Genomic DNA, 20,143 nt, shown 5'->3' on the forward strand with positions numbered 1-20,143 from the left:
TTATCGAGCCCTCTGGTGACTATTCTTCAATGAACAACGGTTTCTTTGTATGATACTGGGCTCTTATCATTCTCTGTAAACTGTACGAAAGTATTGTCAACAGTTGACAGAGAGAGAGAGAGAGAGAGAGAGTGTGGGTTCTTCCTCTATTGCTGAGGTTCTATCCAAATAGTAATGGAATATTCCAGGATGACATGGAATATTCCATATGAGCGTAGGACAAGGAGTATGCAAAGACGGTTTTAAGACTATTTCGTATATATGTAAATCCCTTGTTGAATCAACACCAGGGAGGTGATACGCCCGTTAATATTTTGGTATGGCAGTATATATAGTTAAAATTGCCACTACATGAGGTAACATTACAACGAAACTTCCCAATATTTATAAATGGCTTATCTTTCTTATGTCCTAAAGGACTTTTAAGTATTTGTTAACTATTAATGGGCCAAATAAGTGCAAATGTTTGCAACGCTTTCAAATATTCATTATGATTTGAGTTATGGATCTTCTTACAATATTTATAGCCACGTTAAGAGAAGGCTAATATTTAATTATCCGTCGCAGATTGCTTGCTGCTGCTTGAAAATAGAACGCAAAACGTCTTAAGCTACACTCCAATTATTCATTTAAAGAATTGCTAAGCAAAGGTTGGGTGGAACTGCATAATTGTAGAAGAGTCCCATGACTCCCATAGAGAAACGAAGATCATTAAAATTAATACGTGAGCAGAAACAATAATGCGCTTATCTAACGAAAGATGGCGATAGTGTAGTTCAAAGCGATCGTTTCTTAAGTTACAAATGATATCGGAAATGCTAATTTATTGATTGCAACCAGGACTTCCGGTACATCGGTTTCCAGTTATATTCACAAATAGATAATCTGCTTGAAGAAAGGGAGGGGCAGCTTTTAAGACTATGAATAGCCATTAATGTAACAAAATGTGCAACAGAAGGCCGTTTTTGAAACAAATTGACTTCTAATGGGCGGCTTCGAGTTCTCAAAGTCGATGGTTTTGTTGTTCTGTTGTCAACACTCGTGGAAAGGCCAGAAATCGATTCGAATGCAGTTAGAAGTGTTGCGGAACTCTATTAAGGATAACACATGGCCTTTTCCCAGCGTATCGAGCCTCAAATAATGAAGCCGCACATCGAAGCAAAGAATAAAGAGAAACGCATAAACCACCGCGTTACGATGTTACTAACAAGACAGCAAGTTGTGTGGAGTCGGTAAAAAGGAATGTTTTCTGTGGGTAGCGAAGTCTTTACACGCAATAAAAACATCTGTTCTGGCTTTATGCTAGTTATCGAAAGGTAAAACAAAAATCAGGCGGATGTATCTAATATTTTGCACACTAAGTGTACGTTACAATTGTGAAAGTTTCCCCCTCTCTTTTCATCTTATCTTTTGATGCTTAAAAATGCCTTTTTAGCCTATCATCATCATCAGTGTTATCCTATCATAATCATTTCTCTCATCTCCCTCCCTTTCACTCTCTTATTACTCTCCTCCCCCCCCACTCTCTCTCTCTCTCTGTCTTTTTTTCACCCTCTGTTTTCTTTCTTTCTCTTTTCCTATCATTTTTCATATTTCTCTCCCTTCCTCCCTATCCTCCATTTTATTCTCCCCCTCCCTTCCATTCTTTTCCCTCTTTTTTCGCTCTCTCTCTCTCTCTGCCTTTCTTTCTTTCGATCTTTGTCTCTTTCTTTTGCTCTCTTTCGCTCTGTCTGTTTCTCTCATCCATCTCTCTTTCTTTAATACTCACTTTCTTTGTCTATTACACTCTTTCGCTCTGTCTCCATCTCTGTTTCTCTCTCTTCGCTCTGTCTCTCTTATTCCCCTTCATCCGTTTTCTCTGTCTCTCTTTATTCTCTTTCATTCGCTTTCTCTCTCTCTCTCTCTCTCTCTCTCTCTCTCTCTCTCTCTCTCTCTCTCTCTCTTATTCTCCTTCTTTCGCTTTCTCTGTCTCTCTCAATTCTCTTTCATTCTCTTTTTCTATCTCTCTCAATTCTCTTTAGTTAGTCCTCTTTCTCTTTCCCTATCTCTCGTTCTTTCTGGTTCTATTAATTTCACTCGCTTTGTTTCTCTCTCTCTCTCTCTCTCTCTCTCTCTCTCTCTCTCTCTCTCTCTCTCTCTCTCTCTCTCTCTCTCTCTCTCTCTCTCTCGCTTCCTTTCAATTACAAATTAAGAGAACTAAATAAACAAAAAAAGAGGCAGTTCTCTGAAGACCATTTAAAGAAAATTACTTTACCTTTTAAAGGAACTCCCGTTAATAAAATAAAATAAAATAAACGAATCGAGTAAATGTCATTAATAGCATCGTGGGCCAATGTCTTAGTGGATGACCTTCGCCAATGGACACGTACCAATTAGCTTTCGATGGCGTTCAGAGTGTGCCACTTCGGTCTACTTCCGTAATAGCGGCACTTTACGATAATGAAGCAAATGCAGGATAACGTATCGGAGATGCTACAAACTAGAGAAAGGGTGGGCCAAAAAGAGGGGAGTAGAAGAAACCAGGAAAACACTCACTTACCTAAATGAAACAAACAATTCTCTCTGTGCGCGCACAACCATTGAGCTCCCGGCGAAGCACTGTATAAATGTTTTTCTTGTAGTGCTTTATTGCTCTGCGAGGAAGCTGATCCTAAGGAGTAAAAGTCAATAAACCTCCAAACAAACTGAAAAGCTCTTGTAGTTGTACTAAACTAAAGGCCAAAGTATCATTGGTTGAAACAATTCCGTTTGTTTGGGATAATAAAAGAGTTTTGCTGTCTCTCATCGCCACTAAATTGCCACAATGTCTTGACAGATTTCAAGTCCTCTTGTAAAATACGAACAGACGACTCTGATGGGTGCAATGAATCCTCGCACGGGGAGTTAACCAAACAGAGTTCAGTTAGCACCGAGTGCAAAAGTCACTAACAACGGTCTCCGGACGTGACATGGTTGGTAAAAATATCACGTGACTGCAGCAAGCAGAACTGATTGCACATGCTAAACTTGAACGCGAGCACAAACGAAAGTGCTACATCTTAGCAGGAATGTCTCACTCCCACGATCGCACCATTGTTGAAGTTATTATCATTACCATCACAGTATTTTCACCATTATTATCATTATCATCACAGTGTTCCCACCATTTTATCATTACCATCACAGTGTTTACGATTATTATCATTAATATCACATTGCTTATTATCCTTATCATCATTATTTCAACTATCATCCATGTCCTTATTATTTTAACAGGAAACAATAACTCGGTTTGGTTTTTAATGCGTATTGGTTGATAAAATTATCGCATGAGGGCGTTTCCAACAGATGGTTCAAACAAAGATGTATAGACAGTCCATTTTCCATTAGAGAAAAATTAATTGGAATTATCTGATAACTCCCAATTAATTAATCATAACTGTGATCCTGGTCTTGTTCGAACCCTTAATAAATGATGATGAATAAATTAATCGATAATAAAATTATGATTTTAATCATCATTTATTATTATCCCGATCGTCTACTGTCGTGTTTTATTATTATCCTCTACTACTTAAATTTTGTAAGAACGTTAATCTACTTTTACTGCACCATGAAGCGTTGGCTTGTAGTACAGGTATACGTTAGTATTATTTATATAATTATTACTGATTGTGATCAAATTATATCATTTTTTTTTTTTGTAGTTGTTGGCGCATAGGCTTCTGTGACTATAATGCACCTCCCAAGGTTTTTGCAGTACTTTGATCCAAGCCCGAGGCGGGAATCGAACCCGCGACCTTTGGGTTGCCAGACAGGCACTTTACCCACCCGGCTAGCCCGGTCGGCAAATTATATCATATTCGAAAGTAACAATAATCTTAATGGAAACAATTAACGTGGTGATTTCGTTTCGTGTGTGTATTATTTGATAAAAGAATGGCTTGGGAGCGCTTCTAACACAGTCCACAAACAAAGATGTAGAGACAATCCATTTTTTTTTTTTCAGATAATAAATTACCCGGGAGGTATCTAATTAAGTTTATCATAACTGTGGTCCTAGTCTTGTTCCAACCCTTATCGTTATTATTTTATATTATTTTAATCATCATTTATTATCATCATATGCTTATCGTTTTAACCATTTATTATCATCCATATCCTTACAATTTTAATCATTTACCATACTTATCCTCATTATCATCTTTTATTGTTAGTATTTTCCTTTACTATTATACTTATCCTTATCGTTTAATCATCATTTATTATCACTCTTATCTTTATTATTTTAATAATTTATTATCAATATTATCATCGTTTATAATCGTTTATTATTATTCTTGTCTTCTACTATCATCCTTTTCTTTTTAATCATAATTTATTATCATTTTATCCTTATTTTTTGATGAATAAATTGTATTGTATTGTAATATTTTAATTTATTATCATCCTTATCCTTACCATTTTAATAATTTATCATCCTTATCGTTTTACTCATCATCTATTCTCATTCTTATTCTCATTATCATCATCTATTATTATTCTTGTCTTCTAATATCATCTTTATCCTTATCGTTTTAATCATCATTTATCATTCTTATCGGTACTATTAACTATTATCATCCATATCCTTTTTATTTTAATCATTTATTCTCATTCTTCTCCTTAACATTTATTAACATCTTACCCTTACCATTTCTATAGTTTATCACCAACAGTGGTTTAGTTTCCTATAGATATTATTTAAGAAAATTATCCCATGAGAGCGCTTCCAACACAGTACACAAACAAAGATATACAGGCAGTACAATTCTCTTCAGAGAAAATTTTAATTGCAGTTATTTAATAATGCCCAACTAATTAATGATAATTAAGATTATCATAATTGTGTTACTGGTCTTGTTCGAACCGATACTATGCTAAAAAAAAAAAAAAATAAAAAAGGACAATCTATTGGCAATATCAACTCAACTCTTGTGGTCACATTGTAGTCATATTGTAGTACAGTACAGAGGTTTTTCAAAAATAATTTTTGAAAAACCTCTGTACTAAAATATGTTCTGCAGCAGCGCCATCTTTATTCTTCCAATGTTACTATTTAACAAATGCTTACTATCAGTTTCGTGTTAGTTTGTATTTTTTATGCTGATTTGTTTAATGTACTATTTTGGGGCCAATATGGCAGATTATTAATTTTTACGTAATATCGATTGGGTCAAAACGTCATCAAAAAAGTCTGATATCTTAAAGTAGAATAGATTTTTCATGCGATAAGATAGACAGATTGGATATGCTAAAAAAATGCACGAAGCAAAGAGACTTATTCCGCAGTCAATCAATATCATCTATTTTGCACTCACAGCAACGAACATCGGAGAGAGGAATTCAAACGCCAAGGAGGAAGAGATGCGGAAAGATAGTAGAAATATGAGCAGACGATAGGGGATGAGAATTCAAATTACGGACAGAAAATCGCGCATTTCATCCATCTTCTGTGCAAATCGGATGATAAAGTATATCTGACCCTGCCAGAAAAAGTAAAGAATATTTTTTAATTTACTCTTAATGCCTTTATTAAATCAACAATAAAATAAATTTAATGTTTTATTAGTGATAAATCAAAAGATAATAAATCAATGATTAAAGGTACTTGATTTAATGATAATTACGTATCAAAGACATGTGAACAATTTGATTTTTTTTTCATAAATCTAGAGAAATATTTTCTGGGATTTAGTGATAAATCAAAAGAAAGATAGATTAATGTGTAATTTATATAATTATGGTAATAAATCAATGATTAAAGGTACTTGATTAAAGTACGTATCAAAGACAAAAGACCAATTCGAGTTTTTTCCATAAATCTACAGAAATATTTACTGTGATATTTTAACAATAAATTAAATTTATTATTCTACTACTGACATTACAACAAGGACGATCATGCCTTAATAAATCAAGGCATGATCGTCCTTGTTGTAATGTCAACGAAGGTTTAAATGACAGGACATTAGTCATCACTGACATTAGTTAAATTTGATCACTATTTGCAATTATAAAGATAAATAAAGCTGAGAATAATAATGTTAGTGTCTTGTTAGTGAATAAATCAACCGATAATATATAATTGGAATCGGCTGGCGTTAGAGACTAAATCAAGTGAGCGGTTGTACAGTTGGAGAATAAAACAAGTTGCAGAGCTTATTAATAAAGTGATAAAGTTCAGTGCGATGCTAGTCGAATAAATCAAGTAATGAAATACATTTGGCGCAGTGTCAGTGAATAAATCAAGCGATAAGGCGTAATCGGTGGAATATTACGTCCACGCTAACAACTCGGGACTGTGGTGTAGATAACGGGCATTCGCATTTTCCCTTTACTTACCCCCCTCCCTTTTTCCCCATTCGGTACCCATCCCTTTATCGTCAGAGGCTCATCTGCCATGCATATCAGTTGTCGGTGTCCGCAACCGCATCGCCTTCCTCGCTTCGCCTTCCGCCTCTTCGGAGGAGTCCTCGTGGTCTTTGTGTGACGTTTTAATTTCAGCCTGGCGGTTCCTTGATCAGCGACATCCATTACGGCGTTCTGTGCCCGCCATGCGCAATTAAACTGAAATATGGGCCATTGCCATCCCCATTTGTCCGAGGCCGAGTGAAGGCGGAGAGATAGCGTTTGCCTAACACACGGTAAATGTTATGTCACTGCTTTTCACGGTTCGTTCGGTCTGACTGCTAAATTACAACGGCACTGCGCGTTGTTCTCTTCTTAAGCCCCTTTCCTATTTCCCTTTCTTACTTTACATGCACCTTCCCTTCACACACAAACTCACTTCTGCGCGACTGCCACATACGAAGACACCCTTGGCACCTGCCTACTAAACATGCCAGGTACAATGAAACTACTCTCACCCTCCCTCCGCTTTCCCTGTTTCTCTTCTGATGTGTGTGCTTCTACTCTCTCTCTCTCTCTCTCTCTCTCTCTCTCTCTCTCTCTCTATTCTTCTTTCATTCTGTATCTCCTTTTCCCACTTTCCTTCCTCTCTTTCACATTCTCTCTGTCTGTATCCCCTCTCTGTTCTATTTCTGTCTTCCCCTCTCTCGCGCTCTCCCATTCTTTCTCTTTATTGTCTCTCTCTCTCTCTCTCTCTCTCTCTCTCTCTCTCTCTCTCTCTCTCTCTCTCTCTCTCTCTCTCTCTCTTTGTAATCTTCTTGCATGTCTATCTATCTTCCTCTCCTGTCTCTCTCTCTTTGTAATCTTCTTGTCTCTATCACTCCTGTATCTTCTTTCTTGTATGTCTGTCTAACTGCCTCTTCTCTCTCTCCTTTTTCATTTCCTTCCTTCTTTCTTCTGTGTCTCTCTCCCTTTTCTTCTGTCTTTCTTTCTCCCTTCTCTCTCTCTCTCTCTCTCTCTCTCTCTCTCTCTCTCCTTTTTCTTCTCTCTCTCTCTCCTTTTTCTTCTACTTTCTCTCTCTCTCTCTCTCTCTGTCTTGTCTTCTATTTTTCCCTCTCTCCCTTTTCTTGTCTCTCTCTTCTCTCTTTTCTGGTTTCTCTTTCTTCTTTCTTTCTTTTCTAGTTTCTCTCTTTTCTCGTTTCGCTTTCTTTTTTCTCTTTCTTTCTCTCTGCTGTTCTCTCTCCTTTTTCTTCTTCTCACTCTCTCTCTACTTCTCTCTCTCTCTCTCTCTCTCTCTCTCTCTCTCTCTCTCTCTCTCTCTCTCTCTCTCTCTCCTTTTTCTTCTACTTCTCTCTCTCTCTATCGCTCTCTCCCTCTTGTCTTCTCTTTCTCCCTCTCTCCCTTTTCTTGTCTCTCTCTCCTCTCTCTGTCTATACGTCTCTCCCTCCTCCTCCTCCTCTCTCTCTCTCTCTCTCTCTCTCTCTCTCTCTCTCTCTCTCTCTCTCTTCTTGTTCTTCTCTCCTTCTCTCTCTCTATTTTTTACGCACACACATTCATTCTTTCTATTCTGTACCGCTGCAAATTTTCAATTTCTTTCTGTGTGTCCTGTATCTTCTGTCCGCAAGAAAGTTTTTGCAAATAAAACATAAGATTTTTGAAATAAGCAGATACAATATTCAAGGATCGAAATCGTAAACGCAGAACAGATAACAACGTCCTCTAGGACCGGTGTGTAAACATAAGTGTCGGAGACTGAACGCGAGGCGGCTGTAGTTTGCATTATGTTAACAAGAATACATCCAAATGTGCTCACGATGCAATTTTTGAAGGTATATGGAGAGAAACCACTGAATGTGTACGGGAAGGACTGTTTTAAATATCCCATAGGCTTCCTATGGTATAAGAAGTTCCCATAGGAAGAGACAGAAACAAGTTCCTCTATATCAATTATTAATAGCTGGGCTACGCCCCACATTACCACAGTTAGTGATCATCGCTACAACAATCAGTACGATGAATACACCCACAAGATCCATCTCTAGTTCCATTGAATTAAAGATGTTCATAATTCAGATCACTGTTGTATTGGCCGCGCTTTGTAACACGGAGTCCTTGTCATGATGATACAAATACTCCGCTCTGAGAGACAGAGAGAGAGAGCGAGAGATTAGTAAATTGAACGAAGGTGAAATTTCCACGGCTATAATGACACTGGAACTAGGAGACATATATTCGAATTACTAGGAAAATGGTTTAGACCGAATTGTTGGAAGATTTCTTTTATCCAGCGAGTTGTTAATTACTGGAAGAAGTTATCTTCATGGGTAGTTGAGGGAAATTCAGAGGCCAGTTGGATGGGAACCTAATGAAGAGTGAAACATGTAAGGTGTTCATTTGTATAGTTATTTTGAATAGTGCAGCAAAAAACCTAGGAGGACTTCCTTGAATTATGGCTTATGCTAACACCAATGTACATCTCTTCTAAAGGGATCGAGGTCTCCCTTTCTCGTGCCATTCTCTCCCATCTACATGTGACTGAGTGTGCATTTCTTGCACGTCGTACTTCTAAATGGAACTGTCATCTAACTGTCACGTAACTTCTGGAATTAACCATGATTTCCTAGGGATGAGGTGTCCCGGGAGAAGTGGCTCGCGTATGAACTCAAAGAAGTTCCAAATTTTTGAAAGAGAAGGAAACAGTAATTCCGGTGAATATATTACCTTCTTCATTCTTGGCTGCTCGTCTCTAAATAACCAATTAGAACCTCCTTCATTACTGTTCTTTGCCTACCTACACTTTCTTAACTTTTAATGTGAATTCCAGACCGGTATATCTGTTGTCTTCTTGAATTTCTCAATAAATTCATTCTCTATCTCTACTTACCCCCTTACATTCCTTGTTCCAAAAGTTATATTGTCCTTATTCTACCAAGAATCTGTGTCTATATGCTCATACCCAGCCAAAAATATTCCACAGGTAACCAGCGAGACAGTTAATTAATGAATATTTGCAGCACATGCGATAGAGCATCAAATTTCTCCCTGGTGACCATTATGCAAACTAATTTGCCATCACTAATTTGTGCTGATGCATGCCTTTTCCTGTATATGTAGTAGAATTTTTAAATATTTATTTTATTATTTTTTATCTTATTTTTTGTTGGTGGTACCACTAGTACTGGACTGAGGGCAAATATAGGTTTTGTACTATCTCCTAGATGCGAGATCTAGTCTTATCTTGAATAAGAAAATACGGGATATAGTTTCCCGCCTCCTCGTGGTATGGACGGGTACCAGAAAGCAGCTTTTCTGGTGATTACTGCTTTCTGTTAGCAAATTTGCCAGAAACAACACTTCCGACACAAAATATACACACTACATTGAAGTGTACATATACATACTTTTGGTCCTTTTACAGAGCTTTGTATTACCACAGAGAACCACCGCAGCATAGAATTTACCTTCAGGAACCATCCAACAAAAGATACAATACATGTCCATCTTGTATTAAAAAAAAAAAAAAAAAAAAACACGTTATTTGGAAGAATTCGAATCAATAAATAGATCTACAAGAAATATTTTCCAGAAAGATTTAAAAATCTATGGAAGAAAATTAATGAAAAATAGGTGCAGATGATTTCGGGCGTCATCGCTCTACAAGTTAAATATTGGCCTAATATCCTGTTTGAATTGCATACTTAGCGTGTGGGACGTTGCTATCCGTAGCTAAGTAATTTCCATGCTACTCATAGAAACACATGAACATCTGCCCGGTTATTTTTCATGCTACGTAGTGTCAGTGACCTAGGTCATCCGCACACATTCATCACTGCTAACCAGGACCAGGTCAACATCCGGCAATAGAAGAGTAACTCGTGAACGATGCCAGGTTGAGTAGGTTTTATTAAAGATACATAGTATTAACAAATTCATTTAATCTACGACGCCTTTCATTTGGTTTTGACCCGGAATACCTTCAGGACATCAAACATGTTTGAACACCAGAAAATGAGAAAGAGATAGAACAGGTAGAAAAACATCCAGAAACGCGGTCTGCTTTTTTATGAGCGTGATTATTAAATACCTTTTCAAAGGCTTGGGTTGGGTTGTTTTCAACTTAAGCTAAGACACTTAAGACAGTGAGGTGTCATTGTAAATTGGGTTTATTTCCGGGGGGAAAAAATCGTGCAATCCTCACTGAAGATCGAATAACTCTTAATAAAAACCCATTCAATTTCCTCCTGTCTATATGGGACTCGAAGATGCCTGCCACACGGTGTGGAAGGATGAATTACATTCAGTGGGCTAACAGTGAAGGCCGGTATATGCAGGCAAGAAGCAGGTACAAAGGTGTGCGCGGTTTGAATGTTCATGAAGCACACCCGTGTGGTTAAGATCTATCATAGTTTATGCTGTTATAAAAAAAGTATTGGGATACAAGGAATATTTTGCACACGTTTCTCCACTTCATCCTACTAATGCTCAATGGGGTTAAGCTAATGCTTAACACCACTGAGCATTTATATCGGCACTCTGAGTTGGCCATTCCAGTTCTCAATCACACATCGCATTTAATGACAGGGAGCTGTATGTCCTGCTGACAGGTGTATGGCCCCCTCACCATAAATTGCATCAACGCAGGGAGGTTACAAAATTGTCTAAAATATTATCGTATGACGATCCAGTCATTGTACCATCTACAAAAATCAACAATTCAACGGAGTACCTTGAAAAAAACACTAACCATTAACCTCCTTCAAATTCGAAAGCTGCTGGTCTCAAGTACGCATGGAGACTTATTACGACGATTGCCAATTCGCTGACTAAAGGAAACATCCTGCAATCCAATCTATAGTTCGTCCTCCTTAACTTGATTTTATACTCCTGGTTCTAGCATAATTTAATATTGAAGTCCTCAGAAAAAACCTGAGTTCGAATACAGTCAGGGACGCGAGGAAATTAATGGCTTTTTCACAACGTGGCTGAGTTAGACGGGCTCAGACGAGTGTAGCATGGATTTTTTCTCCCGGAAACTTGGGTTTTTCGTCCAGCAAACAACAAAGGGACCACAGAACACACCTAATTTACAGACATTATATACGGCGCAATATGGCCTAAGTTGCTGAAGCGCCTAAAACTGTACAAAAACCAATACCATTAAAATTTTTATGAATCCCTCACAGAGTCTATAAATCTCAATCAGATCTCCTCTGAGATTCATAGTGAAACCGATCCAGTTCGTACAGAAACCGTCTCAGATTCTTTCATCAGATTGACAACATAGCGTATAACGCGGTTCACCAGTCCAGAGAACCTATGAACACCAACATCCAACTTTATAGGTGTCACATTTCATAACGTGGTGTATTAGTTAAAAGACATACCTAAGTAGAACTATCTGATAGTGATTTTTAACTTAATATCTCATCAACCCAGAATAACACAAAAAACAGAAACCACCAGGATATGTAAGGAGATGTTACATAGGAACATTTTCAAGAAATATAAGCAATTTCTGCTATCTTAGTTCTTCGGATATCCGGAAACTATCTTTTCTACAACATGATTACACATCACTGCCAGGAGATGCCGTTTCATAAAAATTAGTATCTATTAAGTTGTCCATTCACTGTAGATGTGCATATATAAGTGGAATAATGCTTGGTAACTTTGAACAAATGTTCATCTTCCCAAGTTAATTGCTAGCAGAAGGTCTGGAATTGTCTGACAAGCGGAAACAGTTCGCTGAATCAGTACAATGGCTCTATTTCGGTCAGATGACTTTGCATGTTCCATTACGTCATCGGTGGAACTTCCTGAATGACTTACGCCCAGCTAAAGAAAACCGGAAGTTAGAGCAAGAGAAGCGGAAGGAAGGAAGATTTAGTTAAATCACTAGAAAGCTGGGGGCAAAGGCGGAAATGGAGACGCGGACGGTGATAAGGACGTGGTACGAAATATTCACTAAGCCTAGGATGTATGCATCTGTTTGGTTACAAGTCATTTTTATTTTGAATCGGTAAAAGCTCACAACAATTCTGAGAATTAAGTAGAGTTTCTTAGAAAGGATAACTGCAAAAATTTCCACTCAATTTCGTTAAATTTCATTTCTCGGTAATTAAGAGAATTATGCAAATACACAACAGAAATGAATTCCTAGAATGGTTACTTCAAAAATATTTTGGAATTTTTTTACAATTTATTTAAAGCAAGTATTTTGGGATGAAAAATGAAAGGTTTATGAGCAAGAAAAATATCTCTCGAAGTTTATTTAAAATTTTGGAAAAGTTTATATTTTATTAATATAAGTTTATATTTTATTTAGCTTATAACCTAATAATAAATTTAATGATTAAAATTAAGGAAATTAATAGCCCCTAAAACTTATACTACTTTATATATTTTTTATTAAAAATGTAATCAAAAACATTTTAGAGGGAGAGAGAGATAATCTTTATTGCCCTTCACGGCCATAAAGCCAGGGGTTTACAGCCTCCCGATACTTCCGGAATACTCGAACAATTATTTACAAAATGAAAACATATTTCAATACAAAGGAGAGAACTCCTCGCGAGAGTTAGGTCTGATCGAGATAAGAGCACCAGCTCAATCAGACAGGAGCAGATACAAGGTACACATCAGCCATTGCTGATTAGTCCTGCCAGTCATAATTTTTTTCCGGTAAGTCCGGTCAACGGCGAATTTGTTCAGTTCGGTGTCAAGTGCCTGGGTTTGCTTGAGCATCTGCTGAAGGAGGAACCTATCCAAGAGATGGAGTCGTGCTGAACGCAGGTAGAGCTCGGGATTGGCCCTAAGGGCAGCAGGGGGAATCCTCCAGCCACAGGTATCCCAGAATGAAGGTGTTGCAATTATGCCTGTTATCATCTTGACTGTTGCTAGGAGGCGTTGATCGTCGATTAAGGTGGGAAGCCGTGGAATCCCGAGAGAGTGGGCAAGCTGCGTGGCGCAAATCAGAGCTGGAAGGTTGTGTTTCCTGTTGGCCCACTTTAGGAGCCAGAATTCTGCGACAAAGAGTGGTTTCTTTATTGACGGTGCCGCTGACGCCCAAGAAAAGCAGCATAGATGAAAAGATAATTTCTTATGTACTTCACGGTTGTCTTTTTATCGATGATATGTAGGAGATGTTGTTTTCCTGTCCACCGGAGTCTTGAAGCACGTATGAGGAGCATAAGTGGGCGTTAAATCGAAGTTTGGAGTCGAATACAACACCTAGATCACGATGGCTGGACACAATTGGGAAGAGGGTGTTGCCAACTGAAGGCTGGAGAGATGAAGGAGTTTGCTTCAGTGAATACACCATGAATTCGAACTTAGCAGGATTGATCTTAGGCCCAAACTGGCAGAGGTAAGATGAGAGTGTTGTTAATTTTGGCTTTTACCAGATATAGGTCTTGACTGGGGATGATGGGAGTGCGTATCTTGATATCATCCGCATAGCTCAGTAGACACCGAGAATGTGCAACCAGTGGGGAGAGTACAATCAACATCAAATGAAAAGAGAAGGCCCGAAAGGACCCCTCCTTGTGGGACTCCTGCAGTGACGGATCTTTTGTAAGGGTGCGATCTCCTATATGTTAGTTTACAATATATTGTTGCGATTAATATTACTAATTATTAAGTTTAAATATGTCTATCCACTCACTGTATGGCCAAAAAATTAGAAAAACCTTTTGCAATTGGTTTCTAATTCTTCAGAAAGGTGCTATTGTTGGAGCACGTTCAGCAGGAGCCACAATTGAGAAAACAAAGAAAATCACTGGTGTGTCGAAAGCAACCATCTTAAAAGTGTAGAATGAGTGGAATTAAAAAATGCAGCAGAAGTAAGTTACTCTAAAAACAAAACCGCAGGAATTTAAAAACGAATTATTCGTCAGAATAGAAGGTTCAGTGTACAGAAAGTCCATTTCCAACGGAACTATCCAGAAGGTTTGGTTTGGTTTCGGTTTTTATGGTGCAAGGGCGACTAAGGCCACGATGCGCCAAGTCCACTATCCGGCGGGAGTATGTATGTGTACTCTGTCTAATGACTCCCAGATAAATATCCATCTCCACCTATGTGTGATGGTGCAAAGTGTATTGATGTCTAGTGGAACCAGGGGTTTCCCCCATCTTGTGATGGTACAGAAATTCTGTAAAACGGGCCTGAAAAGCACCTGGGCAGCTGCTGCTGCCTGGTGCTCGTCCCTCGGCAAGGAGCCGAGCCTTAGCCCCTGTCAGTGCTGTCAGTACAATCAACATCAACTGAATGATAGTGCTATACCAGTGGATGCCAGACCTCATAAAAAAAAAAAAAAAAAAAAAAACTGTAAGCAGCGAGACCAGCCTAACATCAATATCACATCGATTCCATAATTAAGGCTTACAGTTGTCTTCTTTTGTTAATACCTTATTAGCAAATTTCTGTAAAGCACTAAACATCTGCAGACTTGCAATACAACGTTCTTCGTGTCCATATCCCATGGTCACAATAACAGATTTTAAGCATACCCGGAATTTTTCATAAAGAGGACAGTCACATAACACATGGCACCATGATTCACTTGCTTTAAAATAACAAATTGGATCCTGCGAAAAAAGGCCTACGTTACAAAATGGATCCTGTTCCAGTCCAAGATGATATAACTTTTCTTTTAAAGAACCATGTCCAGTTAATTTTGTTGACATGTCTGGATAAAACCAACTCTTCTAATGATAAGCAAAAGTCACATCAGTTATAAATAATCTTGTTACAGCTCTTATCGCACTACCATACCATCTATCCTGCCAAATTCCAATAAGTTTAGTCAGTATTACTCTTTTCTTAATGCGTGTATCATTTTCCAAATCCGGTGTTATTCCCATACTAGTTAGCTGTCTCCTTTTTCTTAAATTATAGCAAAAAGACCTGTACACAATATACAAGTCAAGTGGTAATACTCCTGCTAATACCTGAAGAGCATTTGTAGACGCTATCTTACAAACTGTATAATAGCATAACTCTCTGCATAGACAACAATTTTTCCCTAACCCTGACACGAGTTATTCTTTCATACCATGATCCTGCAACATACGAAACAATGGATAGAAACACAGCTTATAATAATACCTTTTTGTTAAAAAAAAAAAACGGGGAAGAATGGTTAAATCTACAGGTGGACTTCCTCAGACACCTAGTGGAATCCATGTCACGACGTATAAGGACTGTATTCTGACAAAAGGTGGCCTGACTAGATACTGAATACCGGTTTATAATTTTTTGGCTGCCAGTGAGTGTATATTATTAAATTATTAAATATAAGTTTAATAATTCCACCACCCTTCATATAAGTTTATTAAAATAATTTATTGAAGTTAAATTAAATAAATCTTACTGGCATGTTTTTCTTTTGTAGATGTTGTCTGTAATGCGTGACGTAAACAGGAACTGCAAATGACTCCCTTATCACAAAAAGGACAGTGTACTTCCTATGTTTGAGAACTCGAGCTGAAAATCTCGGTCCTTTCGAAGTTAAAGGTACAGCATCCTCTCGACATCAGTTGCCTGATGTTGAACATCATACGAACCCGATGTCATCGTCCACAATTACAGTATTCTTGTGGGGAAACTATTTAATAACGATCCTGTTGCTGAGTAGATTTGTGCACGGGGAATATACAGCTCTAGTGAATTCCCTTAACGACCATGTGGAGTCAGAAGGGATTACAATAGCATATTCTGACAACAGAGGAGAGGCAACAGAAAGCAACATAACCTAAAACATTAAGCGGATTAATAATTAATGTATTTTAAGGTTAAGAATGAGGATTTTACACATATGAGTAGGTCTAGACTTAAAACATTCATTAAATTACCCACTAATGACCGCACGGCTGTCTTCCTTTAATATGTAAAGGCTGCTCAGGAAAACTAATGTTTCAGAAATGTCAATCATTCTCTCTCTCTCTCTCTCTCTCTCTCTCTCTCTCTCTCTCTCTCTTTCTCTCTCTCTCTCTCTCTTTCTCTCTCTCTCTCTCTCTTTCTCTCTCTCTCTCTCAAATTTTGGTCTTCGTCAGGAGGGTTCGAGAATGCGTAAAGTACCTATTATCTTCACCAAATCAATCCGCACATAACTTGACTCCTATTGCATGGATTTTCAAAAAATATTATATTTAAGTTCAGTTTTAGAAAGGTTTGTCGAGTCATTTCAAATTTAATTGATATTTGACCACCAACAGGAATCATGTTTTTTTTTCTTCTTAAAATCGCTTATTTATATCTATAAATGGAACAGATATAAATAAGCGATTTATATCTATTCCATATCTATTCCACTTCGGATATTTGGGCATTACTCTATGAGGGGCCACGTGGGTAGAACAGTGGATTGAATCTCTGTCCTCCAACACCAGGTGGAAAAGGTTTGAGTTCGAATCCAGTCAGTCAGTTAGCTGTTATTGTAGGGTTTTAGGCGCATCAGCAACTTAGGTAGGCCATATTACGCCGTATATGTCTGTAAATTACGCGTGTTCTGTGGCCGATTTGCTGTTTTTCTGGACAAAAAATCCGAGTTTCTGGAATGAAAAACCATGCTACTCTCTCTCTCTCTCTCCTCAGACCGACTAATCCAGCCACATTGTGAAAAAGGCCTTAAAAATTTCTCACGTCATTGATGAAATTCGAATCCTGTGAATGACGCATGGAATTTTTATAGGCTTTTTTTTCACAACGTGGCCAAGTTATTCGGTCTCAGGAGAGAGTCTTAAATTTTTTTCTCTTTGAAACTTTGGGTTTTTTATTTAGCAAACCAACCGAAGAACATAAACAATTACATACATAATACATTGACGCTTTATGGCCTTAAATGCTTTGGCGCTTAACACACATCTAACACACCTTTCGATAAGAAGAAGACCTCATAGGTAGCACAATTAATATAATCACCGTCCTCCCCATACACAATCCTCCCATGCGGAGGATGGGCTCCTTCCACAGGGAGGATTGTGTGTGTGTGGCTCTCTACCCATTTCACTCCTGCTTCCTTTTTCAGTTTCCAGTGTGTGTGTGTGTGTTTTTTTTTTTTTTTTTTTACTGGGGGTCCTCTCTAGCAAGTTCAGGCGACGTCCAGGGTTCGCCCCAGCCAGAGACTTTACTCCCTACTACACCCGGCCTGCTACCACGGGGTGAAGGACGGGAAACGCGGGGTCCTAGTAGGGGCCCTCGCGACTAAATTGCGGGACGAACAACAGACCAACATAATCCAATACTGCACTACGCAGACTACACTAAAACTTGACTGTCTCTGTCCCTTTCAAAGTTTGCACTGCGTCACAGAGTTGGGAGGAGGATCTCCGGTGCCGCTTGACAAGTAACACTATATACTATACGTCCTCCCCACACCAGCTGGAAAAGACCTGAGTTCGAACAAAACTCCATAGACCCCAGTTCTCAATTACAGGAACACTGCTATAAATTCGGGACAAGATCTCCGATACTTTTAAAAATTTCACTACTTAAATGTATCAAATTTAGAACGATGGATTAACCCATTGGCCCTGTGAACTCATTTCTTCACCTCATTAAAAATAAATATGATGGATAGTCGTGAGAGACTTAAAAAGTCCACCTCACGAATATCCATTACGTAAAGAAATTTATAACGTTAGAGATACATCGTCTGATAATCGAACGCGCCTGAAATGTAACACAATGCGGACATTTCCTCAATTGACCGTGTATGAAACTGACAGTGTAATAAGGACAAAAAATCAATCTCTGAAGAAGGGGTACAGGAAGTACCACGAAACGTCTGATAATTATCTATATTCCTTTAAGAAATTAAAGACAGATTTTACTCTATGACCTAATATTAAAAGTGTTGCTTATAAACAGGTTTAAGGTGAAATTTGTGCTCTCTCTTTCTCTCTCTCTGGGCACAAAGAGGTAGAAATCACAAGCCTGTAAGCTAAATTTGAGGAGTGTAGTTAGGCTAGGCAGGATGTTGTGCTACAATGGGAGTTCTCAAAGGAAATTGGATGTCTCCTGTAGATATGTGAGAGTTCAAGCTAGATAGCAAACAGGTTTTGGTTGCATGGGGTGACATGATAAGAAATTCACATTATTTTGACAGTATTGGGATTATAATATAATATTATAATACTGTATTGTTTAAAAACATCTCGGGATCCTAACCACGCAAATAAAGTGAGTATGGCTGTTGCGATGTCAATAAGTATTTCAATAAGGTATACTCTAAAAAGTTGCCATTTTGGTTATTGATTTTGATAATTTTTCAATAGCAGGCATTTCAAAGCTTTCCTCCAAAGATCAGCTACCAGGGGGCGCCTTAGTTCCATATAGGGAAGAGTAGACAAGTGTATCTAATTCATTTGGTTACTTTGAAACAAGAGATTGACAGTGATTGGTGCACGGATCTTTCCCATCAATATATTATATTCTTTATTAATATATATATTACTTTTTTTGCTTTTAAAGTGGCGTTTGTTCGTTCTTATTTTATTCTTTCGAATCTGTCTGTTATGTTCCTTATAAACGTGTTGAATAAAGTGGTACACGGTGACTCTTTCTATCTCTTCCTGCACTTCTACATTTAGTGAAAAGCTGGGTAGCGTGCACTTCTTTTTTTTTTTTTTTTTTTTTGTGATGATATTATCTGATAAATATCTTATCTAATAAAGTGAGTGTGGAAAGGTTTAGGCGCAGAGTGAAATGGCTGAAACATCTATTTCTTTAAATAGAAAAATGCCATGCTTACAAGAAACTGTAGAGTAAGAAAAAAAAAAGGGCAAATACAATTTAATTTTCCGTTCATAAGAGGCAAAGAATAGCTTTAGTAAAAATTCAAATTTAAGATGCAGAAATTTGTCATAAACCAATGCGTCACTCCACTAGCGACATCACACAAGACGCGCAGAAACAAAACGAGAGAAAGAGAGAGAGGGAGAGAACGAAAAAAAAAAAAAAAAAAAAAAACACGCTGAAAGGATAAAAGATGCCGAAACATCCCCAAACGAACGCGTCAGTCATAAGGACTAATGAAAAATGTCCTGAATATTTTTTGCGCTCGAAAATTCAATCAGTGAAAATCAATATCGCTCGCCTTTCTTTCACTCCCGACCATGAGCAAGAAGAAGAAAAAAAAAAGTAATAACCGTTGAAATTCCTTATCTTTTCCTCCCGCGTAATGCATGCACGTGCTTCAAATCTGCCCTTTAGAACTCTGCCATACACGTTTCACATCAGCAAAGGGTCGAGATGTATTGTATTTCCATATTCGTGGACGGGAGGATAAATTTTTAATTTAAAAAGAAAACACTTGACCTCTTCCGTCTAAGGAACGCGAGCAGGTATGTCTAGACCGTACAGCGTTGCCTTTACTACTTTAATCAAACCTCTGATCAAAGCTGTCTTTTTTTTCCCCCCTCCTGTTGTGTACTGCTGCTTTTTGATTTCTTAATATTTCAGCAACCAAATGCTGGAAACTGTCTTGTTTAAATATTTTAATCATTTTTAGTGAATGTGCTCGTTTTTTTTTTTTTTTCTTCTTCTTTCTTTCAGATTAAAATTTGGTATTCTACTTCTTGGCCTCCACCCGGTAGCAAGTAATTGTAAGAGTGCGCTAGATATTTTCCAGACATTGCAATTTGATTTAAAGGACTCACTTGGAACAGTAAGAAACAAGTAAACTGTAAGATGCGCGGATAGTGAGAAGGAGTAAGAAGCAGGAAAATGAAAGAGAGAGCGGAATGATAGACGAGGGGAGGGGACAGTAAGATG

The sequence above is a fragment of the Mastigoproctus giganteus genome, chromosome 5 (genome assembly GCF_048544385.1).
Source record: "Mastigoproctus giganteus isolate SK-2022 chromosome 5, ASM4854438v1, whole genome shotgun sequence".
Taxonomy (NCBI): Eukaryota; Metazoa; Arthropoda; class Arachnida; order Uropygi; family Thelyphonidae; genus Mastigoproctus; species Mastigoproctus giganteus.